Consider the following 24,410-nt stretch of genomic DNA (forward strand, 5'->3'; position numbering starts at 1 on the left):
GAGTACGTGACTTCTGCAGAAGCAACACTTACACACATTTTCCAGAATCCCCCCTTTTCTTTCAGGCAAATAATTGTTGTTCCTCTGCACATCCCTCATAGGCTGCCTCCAAATTCGCCAGCAGCATCCCTGAGACCTCATCTATCTTGGAAACTTCTTCAAGATCACTCATCCCCTCATTGTTCAACAGGTAGAGTTCCTCTCGCTGACTACCTGTTAGGGGCATTCATTTAGTCAGGGCCGTTTCAATCAGCCACTGGGTTAGTCCCTGTGCACAAGATACGATGCAACATCCTATAGCTATCAATACTCCAGCAACCACTATCAAGGAGGTGAGTATGGAGACTACTATACCTTTCCATTTCCCAAACCATGAATCCAGTCACCCAGTGAGTGATGTGTCTACCCCTGAATTCTCAGACAACTCCTCTGCTAAGGTAGTCAACCCCCACAGGGCTTGAGTGATTGACCCGTTGGGTGCTGTGTTATTTGGAATAAAGGTACAACAGCTCCCCCCTAACATCACGCACACATCCCCTTTCTCAGCTAGGATCATGTCGAAGGCCATTCTGTTCTCCCAAGCCATTCTGCTGGTTGCATCGAGCTGCTCTGCTATACCCTTGACTGCATCCCTAGTGTGGTAAAGAACCTCTGCAGATTATAGAAAATATAGTTTATCCAATCCACATACTTGTTGACCGTTACCCACCAGAAGAGAGCCGACTCAAAGCCTGCTGCAATCTGGTTGCGAGCTTTGAACTCATCGGGCACCCCTCTAGGAACTCCTATAGAGTCTAGATATATATGGTCATCAAAAGAAGTATCCAATAATGATCTTTTACTCCGACTCCCTTTTGTCACAATCTTTCCTTTACAAATGCCAAGGTGAATGGGATTGCCAATTGTACAACTGCACATATGCCTCCCCAATCTGGAGGTAGGGTGGGTCTCAGCATTCTCCCTCCACAGTACCACCACAGATCCGCTCGGGGAACCTGCAGCACTGAGTAGTTCCCTCCCTTGTCCGTTCCGGTCACATTTTCAATTTCGATACGCGATTTCAGATCCGCCAAGTCTCTGAACTGATTGAGACCTTGTCTGCCAACACACGACATGTGATTTCCGACCGTGGCCAAAAACATGGGGGTTTTTTTTAAATCTTTCTTCTCCAAGGGAGGGAACATTAGTAATAGGGAAGTACAATTCCCATTATTCCATGCAGTCTTATGCTGATGCAGGGCTATCATACATTTCATGCTCTTCCTGTCTCACTGCCACCTGAGTGGAAAGGGAACTATCTGAGCCACTGGCCTACCAGAGGCACATGCAGAGCAATTGTTTTTGCTCAGACATTTCACAGTGTACTTTAGCCATTCAAGCCAGGCATTTGTATCCCTGTAGCCAGTTTCTATTTCGATGGTTTGTTTTAAGTCCTTCACCTCTATAATTTGTACCACCTTAGGGTCATTGGAAGGGGTGAAAGGATATACCTGTGGCATCTGAGTGCTCTTTTCATTCACTTCGACTGGCCACTTCCCTTTGCCCACCTGTATGCGGAAACAACAGCCCGAGAAATCCTTCCTGTTTGCTTTCATCTCTCTCCCAAATGTTTCATTTAATTGGACCTGATAGGTGTCTCCGCCCAGAACCACTCCATGCCATGTGGTTTTCTTTATCATTAAATATATTGGGTTACACTTTTTATCAGGACACTCAAGAGCTGGCCAGAAGGGGCCCCAGTGTACTGTGACGAGTGGATTAATCCAAGTATCACCCCCAAGGCCATCCCCGTAGGACTTAAGATGTATCTGAGTAGCTGTACTGCCTCTGATTTTCTACATTTCCACAATCAACTAGGCTGCAGGCATCGGTATCTATTACTTGCGGATTAGCACTCTCGAGGACCATTACTACCAAGTAAGAGGATCACACCAAGGTTCGACGAAACCCTAAGACTAGAAGAGCTAAGATCCTATACCTAAGTATCCACCTCATTCCAAAAATAGTGCTGAAGCACCACGAGACTTAATATACAATCTTATAGAAATTATCCCGCACTTGCATCACCACTGTATCATCAGTTACTCAAAGTCTTTTTAGCCTGAGTTTCAATGGTTCTTTCGTTGATTTGGCAGCCCAGACTTCTTTCTCAACCGGAGACTCCACTGGTCCCTTAATTCTGGTGTGGTGAGTCCAACCTCTCTCCGCCGTCCTTATCACCGTTTCGGTAGTCAAAAGAGCCTGGTACAGCCCTTCCCAATCTGGTTTAGTCTCTGTCCATGACTTCACAAGGACCCAATCTCCCGGCCAGATTGGATGAACGGCAAAATCGAGAGGTGGAGTCTGTGCGAGTAAACCCTGTCTCCTGAGAAAAGACAAGAGGAGGACAGGCCAGTATATGCTTTCTTAAGAACAAGTCCTTAGCCTCGGGGATCGACTGTCCCCCTGTCGTTCTCAAGTATAGCAGCCCAAACAATATTTCATAAGGGGACAGACCCAAATCTTTCCTTGGAGCCGTTTGCACTCGTAGGAGTGCTATCGGCAAACATCGGGTCCAGGGGAGTCTGGTCTCTAATACTAACTTGGACAACTGTCTTTTAAGAGTTTAGTTTATCCTCTCGACCCTCCCTGAAGATGGAGGGTGCCGGGGGGTGTGAAAATCCCAGGAGATTTCTATTATTCCCTGGAGCACCTTCGAGGTGAAGTGGTTTCCCTGGTCTGAGTCTATACGCTCCACCATCCCATACTGGGGAACTATTATCTTAGACACCCCACTTGCTGTGGCTGCGGCCAGGGGGCATGCTTCCACCCAACCGGATAAATGGTCTACTATAACCAACATGTATTTTAGCCTTCCTACCCGGGGCAATTCAGGATAATCCACCTGTATGCTCTGGAATGGTCTTAGCCCAGGGTCTCTCCCACCTGGGATCTGTTTCCTTTGTACCTTCTTGTTTACCTTCTTACATGTTACACAGCCTTCACATATCTGTTTGGCAATCGTGTATATCCCTTTACATCCATATTTCCTAAGAACCAAATCACACATTGCCTGCACTCCCCAATGACTCCCCTGAAGTAGGACAGCCATGATTTCTCACATCAGCATCTTAGATAACATTTCCCAACCATCGGGTAGCACCCAATTCCCTTCTACTGTTTTCGTAGCCCCTAGTTTCTCCAACTCCTTCTCTTCCCTAGCACTAAATAGTGGTCTCCCTGCAGGTTCCTGTATTGTTGGGACCAAGGTAAATATCAGGGTGACCTGTGGGTTCAGAGCTGCCTCCTTAGCGGCTTCATCTGCCAACCTATTTCCTCTTGTTTCGGGATCATCTCCCCTCTGATGACCATTAATGTGGACTATGGCTATCTCCATTGGCAGCAAAAGGGATTCCAATACTTGCTGAACTAATGCCTCATGGGCCAGTTCTTTATCTCTACTGTTTACTAGTCCTCTCTCCTGCCATATTTTCCTGAATGTGTGTGCCACCCCGAAGGCATACTTAGAATCTGTGTAGACAGTTCCTTCCTCCCCCTCCAGGGCCTTAAGAGCACGTTCTAGCGCATAGAGTTCACAAGTCTGTGCCGACCAGTCACTGGGCAGCCTGCTAGCCTCGACTACACTCCCCTCCGTTCCGTCCACTACCGCATATCCGTTGTGTCTTTTGCCTTCAATTACTCTAGAGGACCCAACAAGGAACAGTCTGTCTCCTGCATGGAGAGGGATGTCCCTAAGGTCCATTCTTACTTTAGTCTGATATTCTATGATGTCAAGTCAGTCGTGTTCTGGGTCCGACGAAGCTACGTCCTCCCCCCTCCAGAGAAAAGTAGCTGGATTCAGACAAGGGTTGTGATCAACATAAAGTCATCCTTCTCTATTAAAATTGCTTCATATTTTAAAATCCTAGAGTTTGTAAGCCACCGCCCTGCCTTCTGGTTCAGTATGGCCCGTACTTGATGTGGGGTGCTTACGATCAATGCCCCACTAAATGTGAGTTTTCGACTTTCTTCCACCAGTAACGCAGTCACTGCTACTGCCTGCACACACTCGGGCCACCTTCTAGAAACTGGATCTAATAATTTAGAAAAGAATGCTACCGGCTGTTTCATCCATTACTGAGTCAGGACCCCTAGGGCTGTTCCCTTATCAACGGTGGCAGACAAGTGAAAGAGCTTATCTAGGGAAGGTAATGCAAGGACAGGGGCATGGATCAAACTTTTCTTTAATCCTTCCACTAATTCTTTTTCTTCCTCTGCCCAGTTTAACAGCTGTGGTTCTTCTTCCAACAATTTAAGGTATAATTTTGTTGTCTTTTGGGCATACGACTCGATCCATAATCTACAGTATCCCGTTAGCCCCAGAGATTTCCTCAATTCCTGTTTAGTCCGAGGGAATGGCATTCCCACTATCCCTTCAAACCTTTCAGGATTTATTTTCCTTTTTCCCTTCACTGACCAGGTGTCCGAAGTATTTTACTTCCCTTTCTACATATTGTAATTTGTTCCTCAAGACCCTCAATTCTTGTTGTCCCAGAAAATTTAGCAATTGGTTAGTTGCTTCCATTGTTCCTTTCTCATCTTCTCCCATGACCAGTAGGTCATCTACATATTGCAGCAAATTTGTCCCTTAGGACTTATAAACTTTTCCAAAATTTGTTCTAAAACCTGGCCAAACAAGTTTGGGGACCCAGTGTATCCCTGAGGAAGCACTGTCCATCTAGACCAGTAGGTCATCTACATATTGCAGCAAATTTGTCCCTTAGGGACTTATAAACTTTTCCAAAATTTGTTCTAAAACCTGGCCAAACAAGTTTGGGGACCCAGTGTATCCCTGAGGAAGCACTGTCCATCTATATTGCTGTTTCCGCCCCGTTCTTGGGTCTTCCCACTCAAAGGCGAACATGTTTCTGCTTTCCTCTGCCAGGGGGCATGCCCAAAAGATGTCCTTTAGGTCCACCACATGGAACCACGTGTGGTTGTGTAGGATTTTACTCAAGAGGGTGTAAGGATTAGAGACTATCGGGTGTCAAGTCTGTACTATCCTGTTAAGCGCCCTTAAGTCTTGTACCAGACAATAGGTACCATCTGTTTTCTTTACTGGCAAAATGGGAGTATTACAGGGGGACATGCAGGGTTCCAGCAGGCCGTCCCTAATTAACCCCTCAATCACAGGTTGTAACCCCCTTCTTTCTTCGGTTGAAATTGGGTATTGTCTCTCACATACCGTCTCCCCCCACCTGTTTCAAGCTGATTTTGAGAGGGGGAGTCTGCAATCCCCCTCGATTGTCTTCCCGTGCCCATACCCGTGGAATCTATTTGCTTTTCCTGTTCCTCGGTTAAAAGGGCCATTTTTAGTACTAGTTATCGGTTGCTCACCCTGATCCCTAGTCCTAATAGTATAATTAAGTCTCTTCCTAACAAACTACTTCCTATGTCTGGAATGTATAACAATTGTCCCTCAATTTTTCCTTCATTACTTTCAATCATCATAGTTTCAAATACAGGGACTGTAAATCCTTCCCCCTTCACTCCGGACACCGTTATCTGTTGTTTTGTAAATTGTACTCCTTTGGGTATAAAAGTTAAAGATGATCATGCTGCCCCCGTATCTACTAAGAAAACTGTACCCTCTTTATGAGGTTCCCACCTTTAGATTTATCAAGGGTTCCCGATGGGTCCCTGGGGGCAGGAATCCCTGATGCCCCTATTTTTCATCAAAGTTCATAAGCGGTATTGCCCTCTCTTCCCTTTTCAGCTCCAGACACTTCCGCTTAAAATGACCTGTCTTTCCACAGTAGTAACATCCCGCCCGTGCAGATTTCCACCTTAATCCCTGTCCCTGTCGAGCGGACCCCCTAATGGGTCCTCCTCATTCTCTTCCCCTACCTCTATTTTCAACATGCTGTCAGCCACCGCTCTGGTTGCTTACTACCGGTTCCACTCTTTTCTTGACTACCTCATCAACTGTGGCTACCATCATTTTCGCCTTCTGTTTTTGCTTTTCATCCTCTCTCTTTACAAACACTTTCTGTGCCTCTCTTAATAATTTATCCAATGATTTCTCACTCCATCCCTCTATTTTCTGAATTTTCTTTTGGATATCCGACTATGCTTTAGTCACAAAATGTACTTTGAGGAGGCCCTGTGTTACTGGATCCTCAGGGTTCATACCTGAGTACTTTCTCATTGAGTCCCATAATCTCTGTAAAAATGCTGAGGGAGTCTCATCCTTCTCTTGTCGGAGCTTAAATGCTGAGATTTCGGGACTACTTCTCGAATTCCTTTTATTATTAAGTCTTTGAGGTCCTTAATCTGATCTAGATTATTATTCCCCCATCCTGGGTCTGTATTGGGAAACTTCTGTTCGGCTGGTATGACTCCCGCCCCGGGGGGTGGTTCTCGTTCCCACAATCACATAGCTGCCCCTCTAATCATTCCCCTCTCTTCTCCTGTGAAGAGAATATTCAAAATAGACATCAATTCCATCCAAGTGTATAAACTGGGATCTAGGAATTGATCTACTTGTTCAGAAAGACCAACAGGATCTTCAATAAGGAATTTAATTTCCTTCTTATAGGTCCTAACCTCTCTGCTTGTCAAAGGGGTGCTCACAAAGCCAATCTCGCCCATTCCTATGGGGACTTCCCGTAAAGGATATTGATTTGTCTTGGGTTTTAGTTCCTTGGAGTTCGGGAGGGGATAGTTCTTTATATCCTTTTTACATTGTTCTAATTCCTTCATCAATCCTGGTTTTGGGAACTTTTGGCCTCACTACCTTTACCCGTTCCTCATCTTCCTCCCCCGTAGTTTTCATGCTATATAAATGTGTCTCAACTGCCCTGCCAGCAGGAGGCATAGTCGGACACCTCTTGACAGAAAGGTTGTTTTTCATTAGCAAATAAGTTCAACAATTGACGGACCCAATCCTCGTCCGACCCATATTTCGGCCAAAAGACCGATGGTGGACGAATACTCTCTTTGGTCCAAACAAAACAACAATACTTTATCATACTTTTCTGATCCTTCTCCCTTGTATAACAATTATGTTTCCAATTCCTCAACATCCTTCCCAACGGACTTTCTGGAGGGATGATATCCGGGACCTCTTTACCCTTTTTCCCAGGCGTCTTATTCTTGCTTCCTTTCCATCCCAGTGTTCAATTTGACAGGTATCACACTTCCAGTCACCAAGGCAATACTTAAAAGTCTCTTTACTTACCTTGGTCCGTGCATGGAATTTCCCTGACTGCAGCTGTGCCTACTATTCTGCCCACATGCCTTATTGTCCTGCCCTGGTTCGGAATGACTCCCCTAGGATCCTTGTCAGTCGACTGGACGGGGGACTCACCGATGAAAGACACAGGACCGTTCTAAAAGGAACATGACGCATATTCCTAGTCGTCGATGGTGACCACTCTGCTAGTGATGACAGTATCCTGGACGAGACCCCCATTGTGAGAAACGAAGCTCACTGCCAAATAATTTTAGTCTGAGTCAAATTCCGAAGAAGTCTTTATTCATACGTTCTTGCAAGAGCGGGTGTCAAAAAAATGTAGGCACACCCCTGAATAATATTAGTGCATATTTATACAGTATACATATTTATATTGGGGTGGCACAGTAGCTCAGTGGTTAGCACTGCTGCCTCATAGCACCAGGGTCCCAGGTTCAATTCCAGCCTCAGGTCACTGTCTGTGTGGAGTTTGCACATTCTCCCTGTGTCTGCATGGGTTTCTTCCGGGTGCTCTGGTTTCCTCCCACAGTCCAAAGATGTGCAGGTCAGGTGAATTGGCCATGCTAAATTGCCCATATTGTTAGGTGCATTAGTCAGAGGGAAATGGGTCTGGGTGGGTTACTCTTCGGAGGGTCGGTATGGACTTGTTGGGCCGAAGGGCCTGTTTCGACACTGTAAGGAATCTAATCTAATCATTCTCTGAGTCTCTCTATACTTCCCCTTCATAGTGACAGTTGCAGTTGCTCTGTGAAGCTGCTAATCTAATTGGTTTACCACATCTGTCTGTGGCGTGCAACCCCCCCTTGATAGCTGAGTCCTATGTCTTCTGCTGATGCAACACTGAGTCTCATCAGTTCTGCACATTGAGTCTTATGGCTTCTGCAGAAGCAACACTTACACACATTTTCCACAGTAATACCTTGGATTACTTTAAAACAAGTCATTTATGGCCTTTTGTCTCTCTTTGGAGAGCATAGAAATCCATTTCGTTTTGTTTGAGTCATCAATTTCAAATGTTTGTAACTAGCTGCCTAGTTTTGCAGTTGAGGTGACATTTCCCGTTTGTGAAAGGTATTTCCTGTCCTGAATCAGGACCGCAAAAGGGAATATCGTGACCAATCACTCTCAAAACTTCGGAAGACGTAATTGCATATAAATTTTTTGATTAGCTGAAGAAGAAATCGTTGCTGTTTTAAATCACGTTGTCTTCATGACAAATTAATAATTAATATGTGTTGTGGTCCAATTGTTTTTCTGTTACAGGAAAGAATCACTTAGCTGCGGGTGTTGATTTTTTTCGAAAGAATAATCATTGCCTCTTCGCGCTGTTGAACTTTATCTTGAGCGCGCTATGGCAGAGAAACATGTCTTTCACGCCTGGGATTATGTTGTTTTTGCCTCTGTACTATTAGTGTCCACTGCAATTGGACTGTTTTATGCTTTTAAACCTGGTGGGGCAAGGCAAAAGACAACGGAAGATTTCCTTGTGGGAAACCGGTAAGCAGAGTTTAAAAATTAGAGATAGTGAATAAACTTATCGAACACGGCATTCATAGAAAAGTTTTTAAAAAATGAAACTTCGTGTCACTTTAATGACTTGTGAGAAACAAAGCTCATTCACTTCAATAATTTCAGTCCAAGACAAGATCTGAATCAGTAGTGCCATTTATTTTACACTTGCAAGCGGGTGTGATGTCCACAAAGCAGGGACAAAACACACAGAATTCAACAAATTCTCAATATTTATATAATTTGGTTCCTACATTTTTTTTCTTATTTCATTGTTTCCCCCCCTGTTTACATCCTCCACTTCCCTAAGACTGACTCCATTACTCCCATTTATCTCCGGCCTTATCCGACCTTGTCTGTGACAAAATGCTTATTTCTGGCCTCACAAGGCCGTTTGACCTCATCCCACTGCAGGTCATTGTTAGGCATATTCTTTCTTCATCATTATCTATTCTCTCCATCTGGGCCTCTCTGGAGGCTATTCTGATCTCTATGACCTCTTTAATTGGGGTTTGTTCCTGTGTCTCTGTATAAGTGGGAAACAGATGTTTGTACAGGCGTATCTGGCCTAACTTCATCCCCTCACAACATCTTATCTATTTGCCCATAATATCTACCATTGTTTTGCAATCACATTTCACGTTGGCATACCACTTTAGCTAATACAAAAACAATTATATATTTCCTCCACATAGTTTCCATTCTTGTTGACTCAGCTCTTGGCCAAAACAATTACACACTGATGTGAGTTCATTTACTTTGTACCAGAAATTATAATTGCAGAATTACAGATCTGCAGAAGAAACATTAATTTACCTATATCCCACATGACTGAATCCGCTTTGTTTGAAACAGACAAATATCTGCCTATCCAATCGCCTTCTCGTTGGCTGCCGGTTTAATGTCTGCTGTTGCATGGAGGTATTTTTTTTGCTTTCCTCGACATAGTCACATAGTTCTACAGCAGCAAAATGTTTGAATGTCACCATTACAAACTAAACTAAACTAAGATCGGTACTTGTTCTGAAGTAAACAGGCGGATGCTCTGAGCAGCTATCGGACTGGCTTTGCGCAGTTCAAATACTTGAATTAAAGAACAGAGGATTTGCTATTTTGTTTTACACCCATGGGGTGGAGGTATCGCGAGTTGGCCAGCATTTATTACCCTTCCGTAATTGACCTTGGGAAGATGGTGGTGAGCTGTCTACTTAATCCATTTGCTGTACATACAGCCACAATGCCCTTAGGGAATTCCACCATTTTGACCCAGTGGACTTAAGAAGTGAAATAATTTTCCAAGTCAGGATGGTTGGTGACGTGGAGGGGATCTTGTAGATGCTGGTGCTCCCATTATCTGCTGCCCTTGTCCTAGATGGAAGTGGCTGTGAGTACAGAAGGTTCTGTCCCGAGGGTCTTTCGGAAATTTTGCAGTGCCATCTTGTAGATGGTACGCAGCTGCTACTGAGCATTGGTGATGGAGGGAGTGGATGCTTATGGATGTGGTGCCATTCAAGTGGGCTGCTCTGTCGAGCTTCTTAGAGTGTTGTTGGAACTTGTGCCTGACTTGTGCCTTGTAGATGATGGACAGGTTTTGGGGAGTCAGGAGACGAGTTATTCACTGCAACATTCCAAGTATCTGACCTGCTCTTGTAGCCACTATATTTATATGATGAATCAAGTTGACTTTCAGGTTGATGGTTAAACTCTTGCCCATGTTTAAACAAAGGCTTTAATAGCTGAGTGAGCCTTTCTCAGTATCCCTTTTTCTCACTGTAAAATACATATGACAATAAAATCATTCAATCATTGTGAGCAGATTATTGCTGAGCAGGTGCTGCTTGATAGCACTGATGACACTTCCCATCATGATGATCAAGAATAGACTGAAGGGCTGGTAAGTGGCTGGGTTGGATTTGTCCTGCTTTTTGTATACAGTATATTGTTAGTTTGTACCAGAACAGCTTGGCTAGGGGAGTGGCAAGTTTTGGAGCACAAGTGCTTGAATGTTATCAAGGCCTGTACCCTTTGTGGTATGTAATGCCTCCAATTGTTTCTTTCTCACATTGAGTGAATCAAATTGACTAAAGACTGGTATCTGTGATGCTGGGGTACTATGGAGGAGGCTGAGATGGATCATCCACGTGGCACTTCAGGCTGAAGATTGTTGTGAATCCTTCAGCCTCACCATTTGCACTGATGTAGTGGGCTCTTCCATCACTGAAGATGGGGATATTTGTGGAGTTGCCGCCTCCAGTGAGTTTTTGATTGCCACCATTCTTAACCATATGTAGCAGGACAGCAGAGCTTAGATCTGATCCATTAGTTGTGCAATCATTTAGCTCTGTTTATAACTTGCTGCTAATGCTATTTGACATGCAAGAAGTCCTTTTCAGTGGCTTCTCCAGGATGACACCATGTTTTTAGGTATGCCTGGGGCTGCTCCTGGTATATCCTCACATTGAACTAGGGTTGATCTCCTGGCTTTATGATCATGGTTAATTTGGGGGATATACCAGGCCATTAGGTTGCAGATTGTGCTGGAGTACAATTCCACTGTTGTTAATGGTTCACAGCATCTCATTGGATGCCAATCTTTACTTGCTAGATTTGTTCAAAGTCTGACCCATTTAGCATGGTGATAATATTACACATGATGGAGGTTATTCTCAATGTGAAAGTGGGACTTTGTTTCCACAAGGACTGTGAGGTGATCTCTCTTGATACTCGTCATGGACAGATGCATCTGCAACTGGAAGGTTGGTGAGATTCACGTCAAGGATGCTTATCCTTATTGGTTCCCTCATATCCTGCCATAGGCACAGGCTAGCAACTGTTTCCTTCAGGACCTGACCAGCTTGATCAGTAGTGCTGCTGCCGAGTGACTGTTCATGGTGGACATTGAAATCTCTCACCCAGAGTGTGCTTTGTGCTCTTGCACCCTCAGTGCTTCCTCCAAGTGTTTTTCAACATGTAGGAGGACTGAATCATCAGCCAATGGAGGGTGGTATATGGTAATCAGCAGCAGGTTTCCTTGCCCATATTTAACCTGAAGCAATGAGACTTTGTGATCTGGAGTCAATATTGAGGACTCCCAGGGCTACTTCTCCCTGACTGTAGACCACTATGCCACCAGATCAGCTGAGCTTGACCTGCTGGTGGGACAAGACATGTGGAGATGTTGATGGTGTCTGGGACCTTGTCTGCCTGACTATAATGTATGATTGCATAATATATAACTGGCAGGCATTTGCTTAACTAGTCTTCAAAACAGATCTCCCAATTTTGGCACCAGTTTCATCTCGACTCGAAGCATTAGCTTGCTTTCTCACCATGGATGCTTTCTGGCCGGCTGTGATCTCCAGTATTTTTTGTTATCAGTCATTATTAAATTTTCAGTGTCTGCCGTTTTCATTACTTATGACACCCGTATTTTGTCTTGCTGCTTTGAATGCACTTTAATGCTGTCAGTATCAGTTGCATTGAAAACTGGAGAACTTGCTTTTTATTCACTTATGCATTGTAGGCACCATTGCTTGAGACCTTGAGAAGCAGATGACAAGCTGTGTACTTGAAACATTGCCTTGTGTGTTTAAGATATATACACATGCTGTTAAAGAGGGATATCCAGAATTTTTACCCCAAGTACACTGAAGGAATGGTGATCCATTTCCAAGTCAGGGTGATGAGAAACTCAGGGGAACTTGCAGGTGCTGATGTTCCTATGACTTTTGCTTTCCTTCCAGATGGTGGATGTCATAGGTTTGGAAGATGCCGTCAGAGGAGCCTTGGTGGGTTAATGCAGTGCTTGTTGTACACAGTATATGACTGGTAGGTGGCACTGATCAGTGATTTTTAAATAATGTGCTCCCTATGCATCAATATAATGATAAGTATGTTTTTAAATGTTTGATAAATGGTTAATTAACTGATGGCTTTTTGTTGATTGCTTCAGGTATTTAATGAAAGACATGACCTCTGTGAATTCGAGAACCTGTGCTGAGTTCTCTTAAAGACACACTAATCATGACTTAATTATTTTACAGTGCTTTTATCTTGGCATTGTGACATACGCACCCTCATTTGCACTAAGTCAAGGTAAGTTGTACATGTTTTAGTCATTATTACTTTATTTGCTCCATAGTAAGTGCTGCGAAGAGTTTCTTTCCTGTTCAATCAATTCAACAATAAGAAACGTCACTGCATAGAAAATAAAAATAAATAATGCAGAACTGTACTCAATCCCTTCACAGCAGATATGTGATGGAACAGAATCTCTATCCATTGAAACACAAATGCACAAACACCATCCAAATTGCAGGAGCAGGTAGTATGATCAGGACTGTTGGAGCTTTGAGGGTGATCCAACAATACCTATTCCAATAATCCCATGTGATACAGAGCATGCTAACTTCCAAAAACCAGGACTATTTATATGGTTTGGCTGGAGATTCTAGAAATTTCCTGCGATAACTTCTGAGGAAACTAGGATAATCCCCATGAAAATTCAGGGACATTGTTCCAATTGATACACTTGTGTCCAGCAATACAAACATTGTTATCTTATGCCTCAACTTTGGTTGCATCCAGACTGTATTGGCACTGCCTCATGCTCTCACAAGGAGGTTGAACAGTTCAGCAACTTTACCAACACCTTCCACTCTGGCCTCAAATTCACCTGGACCATCTCAGAAATCTCCCTTCCCTTCCTGGACCTCTCCATCACTGTCTCTAGTGACCGAATAACCACAGACATATACCATAAGCCCACTCACTCCGACAGCTACCTAGACTACACCTCCTCCCATCCTACCTCCTGTAAAAACGCCATCCCTTATTCCCAATTCCTCCGCTTCCGCCGCATCTGTTCCTAGGATGACCACCTCAAAGTCCCATGTGGCCTCCTTCTTTAACGATTACAACTTCCATTCCCACATGGTTGACAATGCCATCCAGCGCATTGCTCCACTTCACACACCGCTGTCCTTGAACCCCACCTCTCCCAAAGCAACAAGAACAGAGCCCCCACCTCCCCCCCCCCCCCCCCCCCCCATAAATTTACTTGTACCTCTACCAGTGTCATCTACCACATCCGGTGCACCCGATGTGGTCTCCTCTACATAAGTGAGACAGGACGCCTTCTTGCAGATCGTCCCAGAGAACATCTCTGGGACACCCGCACCCACCAACCCCACCATCCTGTGTCTGAACACTTCAACTCCCCCTCCCAGGTCCTGGGCCTCCTCCACTGTCAAACCGTTACCACCCGACGCCTGGAGGAGGAATGCCTCCTATTCCCCCTTGGGACCTTGCAACCACACGGGATAAATGTGGATTTCAACAGCTTCCTCATTTCCCCTCCCCCACGTTATTCCAGTCCCAAGCCTCCAACCCAGCACCATCTCCGTACCTGCCCATCACTCCCCCCGCCCCTGACCTATCACCTTCTCCCTCACCTTTATCCACCTATTGCTTTCTCAGCTACCCTTCCCCAAACCCAACACCCTCCCATTTATCTCTCAGCCCTGACCCACAAGCCTCATTCCTGATGAAGGGCTGATGCCCGAAATGTTGAGTTCTCCTGCTCCTTGGATGCTGCCTGAAAGGCTGTGCCTTTCCAGTACTACACTCTCAACTACAATCTCCAGCATCTGCAGACCTCACCTTCTCCTAGACTCATTTATTTCTCAAATTTACAGAATGGCTATAGTACAGAAGGGCAGTATTTGGCTTTCTGTCTCCACAAAAATAATCATAGAATCCCTACAGTGTGGAAACAGACTCTTCAGCCTACACCAACTGTCCAAAGAGCAACCTACCCCCCTGCATTTCCCACGGCTAATCCACCTAGCCTGCACAACATTGGACTTTGGAAGGAAACCAGAGCACCCAATGGAAATCCACATAGGCGCAGGGAGAATATGCAAACTCCATACAAACAGTTTCTCAAGGGTGGAATTGAACCTGGGTCCCTGGTGCTGTAAGGTAGCAATGCCACCCCATCTCTAGCCACTCTTGCTTGCCCATCCTTTTCTCATATTCTTACAAATCTTTTCCTCATCTTTAAACTTGAGGGAGGTTATTGTCATTTTTATTTTATAGGTCTGAAGTTTGGCTCAAAAGGACCAATAATTGCTTCTGATTGAATTAAATAAAAGGAGTATGGGAGTTAGCTATTCCGTTCATTCAGCTTGCTCTGTCTCTCAGTTGTATTGCCATTCATCCCTCACTACCATTTTCTGGTCTATCCTCAAATCTCTTGGTGTCATTGATAGATTTCTGGACACCAATCTCTGGCTTGGACACGGTTAAATGATTGAACTTCCATAGCCTACTGCAGTAGAGTATTCCAAAGATTCACCAACCTCTGCATGAAGAAGATCCTTCCAACTCTGTCTTAAATTACCAGCTATATTTATTTATTTTAAATTGCATCCTTTTGGTTCCAGACTCATCAGCCTTGGGATATGTCCAGACATCCATGTACTTTATGAACTTTAAGTTTTAATAAGGTCACTTCGCATTGTTTAAAACTCTATGTAATACGGACCCAGATTCTTCAGCTACCCTCACTTAAGACAATTCCGCCATCCCAGGAATTAGGCTGGTGAACCTCTGATTACATTAGATTACATTACAGTGTGGAAACAGGCCCTTTCGGCCCAACAAGTCCGCCCCGCCGAAGCGCAACCCACCCATTCCCCTACATTTACCCCTTTACCTAACACTACGGGCAATTTAGCATGGCCAATTCACCTGACCTGCACATCTTTGGACTGGGAGGAAACCGGAGCACCCGGAAGAAACCCAAGCAGACACGGGGAGAATGTGCAAACTCCACACAGTCAGTCGCCCGAGGCGGGAATTGAACCTGGGTCTCCGGCGCTGTGAGGCAGCAGTGCTAACTACTGTGCCACCGTGCCACCCACTGCTGCCCACGTTTTATGGTAAGTATGTCATTCCTTTCATAAGAAAACTAAAACTGCGCACAATACTCCAGGTGCCGATGTACCGAGGTTCAGTATAATTTCAGCAAGGCAACTTTAGGTTTGTACTGAAATGCCATTCTGACAAAGATCAATATATTATTTGGCTTCTTGTTTGCTTCTATATTTCTGTCTACGTTAGTTTTTCATGAACAAGGGCACTCTGATCCCTTCGGACATCAATTCTTTCCATCTTCCTATCATTTAGGAAATCCTGTCTTTCTGGATGTGTGTATGCTCACTGAGTTGGAAGGTTCATTTTCAGACGTTTCATCACCATACTAGATAACATTTTCAGTGATGAAAATGTGTTGCTGGAAAAACGCAGCAGGTCAGGCAGCATCCAAGGAGCAGGAGAATCGACGTTTCGGGCATGAGCCCTTCTTTAGGAGTGAGGAAAGTGTGTCCGGCAGGCTAAGATAAAAGATAGGGAGGAGGGACTTGGGGGAGGGGAGTTGGAAATGCGATAGGTGGAAGGAGGTCAAGGTGAGGGTGATAGGCCGGAGTGGGGGTAGGGGTGGAGAGGTCAGGAAGAAGATTGCAGGTTAGGAAGGCGGTGCTGAGTTCGAGGGATTTGACTGAGACAAGGTGGGGGGAGGGGAAATGAGGAAACTGGAGAAATCTAGCAGGCTAAGATAAAAATGTGAATTGAATTAAATAAATTACTTACTTATTCACAAAACCAATCCAAATCCTCTTGAAGCCACTTTACATCTTCCTCACAACAAGCATTCCCAGTTAGCTTTGTATCATCTATAAATTTTGAAATATTATGTTTCATCCCAAACTCCAAATGAGTGATATATATTGTGGAGAACTGGCGCCCAAGTACTGATCTTTGCAGTAGCCCATTAGACATAGAATGCCATCATGAGAAAGACCCATTCTTCTCACACTGTTTGCGAATCCATAATTCACAACAGTATATTTCCTCCCATTCCATGTACTTTGATTTTCTTTAAATCATCCTCCTGTGAGACACTTTATCAAAAGCCTAATGAAAATCTAAGTATGCTACAGCCATTGGCTCTCCTTTATTAATTTTGTTAATTAAATTTTCAAAAACCTCCACCTTTATGATTTTCTATTCACCAATCCATTCCAACTATGCACAATCGGATTATTATCAATCAGGTGTTGGTTCCATTCTTTGAGATTCTAACATTTTCCCTACTGTAGATATAAAGGCTATAGTTCTTTATTTTTTTCTCTCTTGTTCCCTTCTTAAATAATAGTGATATTTGCTGCCTTCCAATCACAGAATTATTACAAATTCTTTAGAAATTTGGAAGATAATCATTGCTTACCTCTCTAGCCAACAGTCTGGGATGTAGGCGACTGGGGAGTTCCAGCTTTTTGACCCAGTGACTGTGAAGGAACAATAATACCATTCCAGGTCAGAATGGTGTGTGTCTTGGAGGGGAACTTACAAGTGGTGGTGATCCCAAATATCTTCTGTCCTTGTCCCTTTTGATGATAGAAGTGTGTTTACAAAGGCAGTTAGAAGAGCTTAACGTTGCCCTGCTGGATGACAGTGGGTACAGAGTTTCAGCCAATGTGAAGATGGCATGTTGTTATTCAGGTATTTATTGAATTTAGAATCCATGACAGGATTTGAACCCAGGTCCCCAGAACATTATTAGGGTCTCTGGATTAATAGCTGAAAATGTGTTGCTGGAAAAGCGCAGCAGGTCAGGCAGCATCCAGGGAACAGGAGAATCGACGTTTCGGGCATAAGCCCTTCTTCAGGAATTAATAGTCAAGTGTATCATCTCCCCACTAGTTAATTTAAATTGTAGAACTGTCGTAATGTCAGAAAATTGTATTTTGAAAACTCAATTTTTAAATTATTTTGTTTTTCAGTTACGGGGATGGACTTGTGGATTTTAGTTGTAATAACAGGAGTAATGTTTACACTATATACAACATTGGTAAGAACATTTTGACTTGAATAGTGTTCTAAGAATTTATAGCCAAATGAGTCCAGCGGCACAAAGATGTGATACATTAAACAATCACACAGCACCAGGTTATAGTCCAACAGTTTTAATTGGAAGCACTAGCTTTCGGAGTGCTGCTCCTTCAAGAACAACCGCCTGGTGAAGGAGCGGCGCTCCGAAAGCTAGTGCTTCCAATTAAACCTGTTGGACCATAACATGGTGTGTGTGATTTTTAACTACCTTGAGAATGTAATTTAAAAGAAGTTCTGGGATTTGCATATCAAAGAACAGAAACCAGCACTATCCCATTTAAAAGATGAAAGATTTAATCTAAAATTTTTAATGTATCACATCTCTGCCACACTGGATTCATTTGGCTATAAATTCTATGATCACGATCTTACTCTCCACAACTACCTGATGAAGGAGAAGCATTCCGAAAGCTAGTGCTTCCAAATAAACCTGTTGGACTATAACCTGGTATTGTCTGATTTTTAACTTTCTCCACCCCAGTCCAAACCCGACATCTCCAAGTCAGTGTTCTAAGAGTTAAAATTAGTAATAGTTGTTTTAATATATTGTTTTTTATTAATTTATGAAATGTGATTGTCACTAACAATGCAAGTGTATGAACATATAAACCAAGAACAAGGTTGGCTTGGCTCATGTCTGCCCAACCATTCAATGGGATCTGATTTTAACTTCAACTCTACACTCCTGCATACTCCCAAAACCTTTCATCCCCTTAGCAATCAAAAAATCTATCTCCCACTGCCTTCAAAATATTTCAGGCTTCTGAATCCACTGCCTGGTTGAGGAAAGGAATTTCAAATACAGTCAAACCTCTGAGAGAGAGAGAAAAAAGTTTCCTCACATGAAGTTTTAAATCAGTAACCCCTTATTTTTAAACTCCAACTCCTAGATTTTTTTCCCCACAAGAGGAAACATCCTTTCAACTTTCATCCAGTCAAGTCCCCTCCAGGATCTTACAATTCAATTAAGTCACCTCTGACTCTTCTAAACTCCAGATGATATATGTCTAGCCTGTCGAACTTCTCCTCATTTCTGATAATAGTCTAGTAAACCTTCTCTGAATTGCTTCTAATGCATTAATATGCTTTCCTAAGTTTGGTGACTGGTACTGCAAAAAGTACTCCACATGCAGTCTCAGCAATACTGTGTATAAGTGAAGCATAACCTCCCTACCTTTGCATTCAATTACTCTTGCAATAAACTACAAAACTCTGTGAGCTTTCTTGATTACTTGCTGTACAGACAAGCTAACCTTCTGTGATACAAGCACTGGGACACCCAGATCTCTCTGGATTTCTCAGCTCTGCAACCTCTCACCATTTAGATAACTTTTTTTTATTCTTTCTACCAACATGGACAATTTCGTAATTTCACACATTGTGTATTCTATTTGCTAGAGTCTTTACCCAGTCATTTTCTTACCTATCTTTTTGTTGTCAGAAATATAGCTACCATACCTCAATCCCTTCATCCAAATTATTTATATAAAAGTGTAAAGAGTTGGGGGCCCAACATCCCCTACTACTTGTGCTAGCCTGAACAGGATCCATTTATTCCAACTCTCTGCTTCCTGATAATAAGTCAATCTTCTATTCATGCCAATATGTTGCCACTTAAACCATGAGCTTTTATTTTCCACAACAATCTTTGATTTGGCATCTTATAAAATGCCAACGTAAGTTGCTTCTTCAAAGAACTCTAATAAATTAGTTAAACATGATCACCTCATTAACTTGAACTTATTCAAATGCCCTGTTACACCATTTTAAAATACTTATAATGTTTTCCCTATGCCACATAGTAAGCTAACTGACCTGTAAGTTCCCTGCTTTCTACCTCCCTCTTTTCTTTGAATAAAGGTGTTATATTAACTATTTTCCAATCTAAAGGAACTTTCCATGGATCTAATGAGTTTTGGAAAATTAAAACTAACCCATTAAGAATTCCACTGGCCACTTCATTTAAGATCCAAGAATGAATCCATCAGGATGTGGGGTCTTGTCAACTTGTACTTCCACATATCTACTCAGTCGTATTTCCTTAGTAATTGTACGTTTCTTGAGTGCCTCCCTGAATTGGCACAGTGGCCCAGTGGCTAGCACTGCTGCATCACAGTACCAGGGATCCAGGTTTGATTCCTGTCTCGGGCGACTGTCTGTGTACAGTTTGTACATTCTTTCCATGTCTGCATGGGTTTCCTCCGGGTGCTCTGGTTTCCACATTGTAGGGATTCTATGATTCTCCCTTTCAATTCCTGATTTACAGTCATTTCTGGGAAGCCACTTGTATCCTCTCTAGAGGATACCAAGGCAAAATATCTGTTCAATTTAACTCCCGTCTCTTTCTCCTCTATGCCTAATTCTTGAAACTTATTTTCTGTAGGACTAGCACTTATTATGATAACTTTCTTTTTTTATAAATTTCTGAAGGTATTTTCTTCTTATCTGTTTTTATATTTTTGGCTAACTTTCTCTCATACTCTATCTTTTCTCTTTTTTATTAATCTTTTAGTAATTTCTTTTTGACCTGCCACCTATCTTTGCGCAACATTTTGACTTTTCTGTGAGTTTGATACTATCTTTGACTTTTCTAGTTAATCACAAATGACAGGTCCATCCCTTAGAATTTTTCCAGTTTGTTTGAAAGTATCTATTTTGCACTTTCTGGAACATCACCTTTAAATATTTGCCATTGCATCTCCATTGATCTATCCCTTAACCTAAGTGGCCAGTTCACTTTTGTTAGCTCTTCTCTCATGCCTTCATAATTGATCTTGTTTTAAATCAAAATAGTAATCTTGGACTTGCATTTCTTTCTCTTTAAACTGTATGTAAAATTCAATCAGATTATTAGAATTAGATTTAGGTTTTATTGTCACATATACTGAAGTACAGAGATACTGGAGTACGTTAAAAATGTACAAAGTCGCCATTCTCTGGCACAATCTTAGGTACAAAGATATAGAACATAGAACATTGCAGTGCAGTACAGGCCCTTCGATGTTGCACTGACCTGTGGGACCAATTTGAACCCCATTTAACCTACACTATACCATTCTCATCCATATACCTATCCAATGACCATTTAAATGCCCTTAAAAGTTGGCGAGTCTACTAGGCAGTGTGTTCTATCTGGATATAAAATTTTAGATATAAAGTAGAAAAATAAAGAAATAAAGTTATAAGTTCAACATTACAGTCCCTCTTAAGCGTTTAGTCATGGGTCTGGATCCAGGCTCTTCCTTGCTGAACTGATACCAGCACCAGCCTTGAGTTCCTTCGCCGCGATGCAGAACCATTTCACCATTCTTCGGCACCATCTTATGTCTACTGATGTGCTGTTGCCGTGAGTCTGTGCTGGGTCAATCTTTGCAATGCACCCTAATGCACAACTGCTGAAGTTGCCAGATCCTGCAATGGGCCCAAATTTGCCTCCCTCCACCAATGGTGGGAACACAATTTCACCTCCTGCGGAGCACAAACTGAACTTACTCTGACATTGCTGCTGCCAGAAACAAACCTCCTCCAATGCACTCAACACCTTGATGGTCGCTACTGCCCAGGGATACTTTCACTGAGGTCAATAAGCATCCAAGGAGCAGGAGAATTGACATTTCGGGCAGAAGCCCTTCTTCAGGAATGAAGAAGGGCTTATGTCCGAAACATCGATTCTCCTGCTCCTTGGATGCTGCCTGACCTTCTGCAGTTTTCCAGCAACACATTTTTCAGCCCTGATCTCCAGCATCTGCACTCCTCATTTTCTCCTGAGGTCAATGAGTAATGCAATCTCATTGGTCACAATCAGATATAGTATAACCTATTTTCTGGCTGGTACCATGTCATGCCGTTCTAAGAATCAGTCTCAAAAATTCAATGAATAACTCCTCTACTATTTCACATCTAATTTTTCCCAGTCTATACGTAGGTTAGAATCCCCTGTGACATTTTCTGTAAACTTTTCACAAGCTTTCAATACTTCTTCCTTGATACCCTGTCTTACCATGTAGTTACTGTTAGGGGGCCTGTACACAACTACACAAGTAAGTTCTTGCCTTTATTATTCTGTATCTCTACCCAGACTGCTTCTATATCCTGGTTTCCTGAACTAAGATCGTCTCTCTTTAACGTGCTAGTATCACCTTTGATTAACACAATTCCTTCACCCTTGCCTATCTTCCTGTCTGAAGTAATTCTATAGAGGCCAGTATCCCATAACCACGTCACTGTTTATTTATACATGGAGAGTCCTTGTCACGGATCTAGCTTCCTCAGAACTAGCGGTCAGAGTGAGCAAAATCTCTGACACTATTTATATCTGTCAACCAGGGCTCCCTGTTTGGACCAGATTAACAGCCCCAATCAGAGAACTCTTATTCCACGAGGTCCATCTGGCTGACATATGCCGTTACAATCATTACATTTTCCTTTCTCAATGTCACATCCGTCAAAACATAGGTCATAATCTAGGTCATCCTACAGCCACGTCTCTGCTCGGGCCATTAGATTTTAATTATTTACTCCAATTTGTACAGTTTGTTCATCTGTTTTGTTTCAAGTGCTACATGCATTCAAATGCAATGCCTTAAGTTTTGTCATTTTATTAATTTCATTATATACAGTTATATCTGCTAATTTTCTCTTAGATTTACATTTTCCATCCCTTACTGTCATTCTCTATTTATCATTTCCCATGTGAATTTCTTCCTTTTCACTTTCCCACACATTGAACATCCCAAAGTTATGCTGTTGCCCCACTATCATGGCAAGGCAATGGCCTAGTGCTATTATTGCTAGACTATTAATGCAGAAATAAACTAATGTTTTGGGGACTTCGATTTGAATCCAGGCATGGAAGATGGTGGAGCCTTGGTGAATTTCTGCAGTGCATCTTTTAGATGGTACACAATGATGCTGTTGAGCATCAGTAGTGGAGGGAATATGGTGCCAAGTGAGCTACTTTGTCCTAGATGGTGCTGAGCTTCTCGAGTGTTGTTGGAGCTGCACTCATCAGGCAATGGGGAGTATTTCATCACACTCCAGATTTGGGCCTTGCAGATTTTGGACAAGCTTTGGGAAGTCAAGACTAAGTTACTCATTGCCGTATTCCTAGCTTCTGACCTGCTCTTGTAGCCACAACATTTTATATTGCTGGTGCCCATTATTGCCAATAGTAACCCCTAGGATGTTGATAGTTGAGAAGTCAGAGATGGTAATGCCATTGAATGTCAAGGAGCCGTGGTTAGATTCTCTCATTGGAAACAATCCTCTCACCTTTTTTTAATGTTGCCTTTTACTATCAGAGCAACCATTCCTCATTTTGCATTTGGTCTGTCTTTTTGAAATGTTGAGTGCCCTGGAATATTTATTTTCAAACGTAGTCAAATGATAACCATGTCTCTGTAATAATGATTAGATCTAAAAATTGATATCTATTTGTGCATTTATTTCAATTATTGTATTCAAGATACTTTGCATATTCAGATAAAGAGCCTTTAATATTTTATTTACTATTATTCCATGCATGGACCTTACTTGCCAATATACGTTTCCTGTTAAACTTTTTGCCCCTCCCTGTCCTTAACCCCTTCACTACTGTATTCATTGAATTTTCTAATCTCCCTTCTTCACTCAAACCGTCTCCCACAAACCTCTTCCTCCACCACCCCACATCAATAGGCTGGACAACTTGTTTAAAGCCATATCTGTAGCCCTAGTTACATGATTTGCCAGGACTCAGCTTCCAGCCGTATTTGAGTTGCGTCCATCCTAATAAAACAGCCCCGATTGCTGCCAGTGTTTATTGCCAATGTTCTGTGAATTTAAACCCCTTCTTCCCACACCACATTTACAGTCGTCACTAAATTCTGACTTGCTTGACCCTGTACCAGTTTGCTCCATGGTTTAGGTATCAATCCAGTGATGAAGAGTTTTGAAGTTCTGTATTTTAATCTTGTCACCAACTCCTCAAACACATTCAGCAGCGCATCATTCCTAGTACTGACTAAATTATGTATCCTATGAGGACCATGACAAGTGGATCCTCCCCCTTGCACTCCAAAATGTTTTCAAACAGTGAGGAAATGCCTATATCCAGGTACCACATAGATAACACAACCATCAGTTCCTGTTCAAGGCTGGAGAAAACAGTTGACTTATCTTAGCTATATTGTTCCTATTTGTACTAAATTCCTTTTCACTCAGGCTGCAGACACTTGGTTCACTATGGTTGTCTAGGACTGCCAAGCATTTCACTGATATGTACAAGTCGTCATGGTACGCCACCATCCCTGCCATGACCAGAATAACCTTTAAGTACTTAATGGTTCAGTTATCTAAAGCAATGGCTTCAGACAAAACATCAGTAGCTGATTGAGCCATAGCCATTTGATGGCATTATTGACTACACCTTCCATTGCTGTGCTAATAATTGAAAGGAACCTGCTGTGGTGCTAATTAGTGTTGAGAGTGTGGTGCTGGAAAAACACAGCAGGGTAGGCAGCATCTGAGGGGCAGGAGAATTGATGTTTCAGACATAAGCCCTTCATCAGGAATGCCCAAAACATTGACTGCAGTGTGTTATGGCCCTACTGCGACCCCTAGGACTCATAACGGCACACAAACCAACAGCCACGCTCAGACAACAACTCACCAGAACGAAGGACCTGATACCCAACATGAGCAAGACAAATGTAGTGTACAAAATACCATGCAA

General features: G+C 42.8%; 1 pseudogene; it reads left to right on the forward strand.

Annotated features, from left to right (window-relative positions):
- The first annotated feature begins 284 nt into the window (after positions 1-284).
- LOC122562358 overlaps positions 285-24,410 on the forward strand; it is an 87,668-nt pseudogene continuing 63,542 nt past the window's right edge.

This window comes from Chiloscyllium plagiosum, chromosome 24 (genome assembly GCF_004010195.1).
Source record: "Chiloscyllium plagiosum isolate BGI_BamShark_2017 chromosome 24, ASM401019v2, whole genome shotgun sequence".
NCBI lineage: Eukaryota > Metazoa > Chordata > Chondrichthyes > Orectolobiformes > Hemiscylliidae > Chiloscyllium > Chiloscyllium plagiosum.